Here is a 2217-nt window from a genome sequence, read left to right on the forward strand (position 1 = left end):
ATGATAGTATACCGTGATCGTAATGGAGCCAGATTTGGGCCAGTGCATTGATAGCATCCTCAGGTAGACCAAGCCTCTCGGCCCCACTCGGACCCAACCCGTCTGCGCGCACAGCTCCATGAGGAACAGGGCTACTGACCTACCGCTTGGCACAGGGACCATACAATAGTATACCTTGACGGTAATGGAGCCAGATTTGGGCCAGTGCATCGGTAGCATCATCAGCCAGACCAAGCCTCTTGGCCCCACTCGGACCCAACCCGTCTGCGCGCACAGCCCCATGAGGAACAGGGCTACTGACCTACCGCTTGGCACAGGGACCATACAATATTATACCTTGACGGTAATGGAGCCAGATTTGGGCCAGTGCATCGGTAGCATCATCAGCGAGACCAAGCCTCTTGGCCCCACTCGGACCCACCCCGTCTACGCGCACAGCTCCATGAGGACCAGGGCTACTGACCTACCGCTTGGCACAGGGACCATACAATAGTATACCTTGACAGTAATGGGAGCCAGATTTGGGCCAGTGCATTGGTAGCATCATCAGCGAGACCAAGCCTCTGGGCCCCACTCGGACCCAACCCGTCTGCGCGCACAGCTCCATGAGGAACAGGGCTACTAGACCTACCGCTTGGCACAGGGATCATAGAATAGTATACCTTGATGGTAATGGAGCCAGATTTGGGCCAGTGCATTGGTAGCATCATCAGCCAGACCAAGCCTGTTGGCCCCACTAGGACCCAACCTGTCTGCGCGCACAGCTCCATGAGGAACAGGGCTACTGACCTACCGCTAGGCACAGGGACCATACAATATTATACCTTGACGGTAATGGAGCCAGATTTGGGCCAGTGCATCGGTAGCATCATCAGCGAGACCAAGCCTCTTGCTCCCACTCGGACCCACCCAGTCTACGCGCACAGCTCCATGAGGACCAGGGCTACTGACCTACCGCTTGGCACAGGGACCATACAATAGTATACCTTGACAGTAATGGGGCCAGATTTGGGCCAGTGCATCGGTAGCATCATCAGCGAGACCAAGCCTCTGGCCCCACTCGGACCCAACCCGTCTGCGCGCACAGCTCCATGAGGAACAGGGCTACTGACCTACCGCTTGGCACAGGGATCATAGAATAGTATACCTTGACGGTAATGGAGCCAGATTTGGGCCAGTGCAGTGGTAGCATCATCAGCTAGACCAAGCCTCTCGGCCCCACTCGAACCTAACCCGTCTGCGCGCACAGCTCCATGAGGAACAGGGCTACTAACCTACTGCTTGGCACAGGGACCATAGAATAGTATACCGTGATGGTAATGGAGCCAGATTTGGGCCAGCGCATCAGTAGCATTGTCAGCCAGACCAAGCCTGTTGGCCCCCCTCGGACCTAACCCGTCTGCACGCACAGCTCCATGAGGACCAGGGCTACTGACCTACCGCTTGGCACAGGGACCATACAATAGTATACCTTGACGGTAATGGGGCCAGATTTGGGCCAGTGCATCGGTAGCATCATCAGCGAGACCAAGCCTCTTGGCCCCACTCGGACCCAACCCGTCTGCGCCCACAGCTCCATGAGGAACAGGGCTACTGACCTACCGCTTGGCACAGGGACCATACAATAGTATACCTTGACGGTAATGGAGCCAGATTTGGGCCAGTGCATCGGTAGCATCATGAGCGAGACCAAGCCTCTTGGCCCCACTCGGACCCACCCCGTCTGCGCGCACAGCTCCATGAGGACCAGGGCTACTGACCTACCGCTTGGCACAGGGATCATACAATAGTATACCTTGACAGTAATGGGGCCAGACTTGGGCCAGTGCATCGGTAGCATCATCAGCCAGACCAAGCCTCTTGGCCCCACTCGGACCCAACCCGTCTGCGCGCACAGCTCCATGAGGAACAGGGCTACTGACCTACCGCTTGGCACAGGGATCATACAATAGTATACCTTGATGGTAATGGAGCCAGATTTGGACCAGTGCATCAGGTAGCATTGTCAGCCAGACCAAGCCTCTTGGCCCCACTCGGACCCAACCCGTCTGCGCGCACAGCTCCATGAGGAACAGGGCTACTGACTACCGCTTGGCACAGGGACCATATAATAGTATACCTTGATGGTAATGGAGCCAGATTTGGGCCAGTGCATCAGTAGCATTGTCAGCCAGACCAAGCCTGTCGGCCCCACTCGGACCTAACCCGTCTGCACGC

This window comes from Rhodotorula graminis, assembly GCF_001329695.1.
Source record: "Rhodotorula graminis WP1 unplaced genomic scaffold RHOBAscaffold_21, whole genome shotgun sequence".
Lineage (NCBI taxonomy): Eukaryota > Fungi > Basidiomycota > Microbotryomycetes > Sporidiobolales > Sporidiobolaceae > Rhodotorula > Rhodotorula graminis.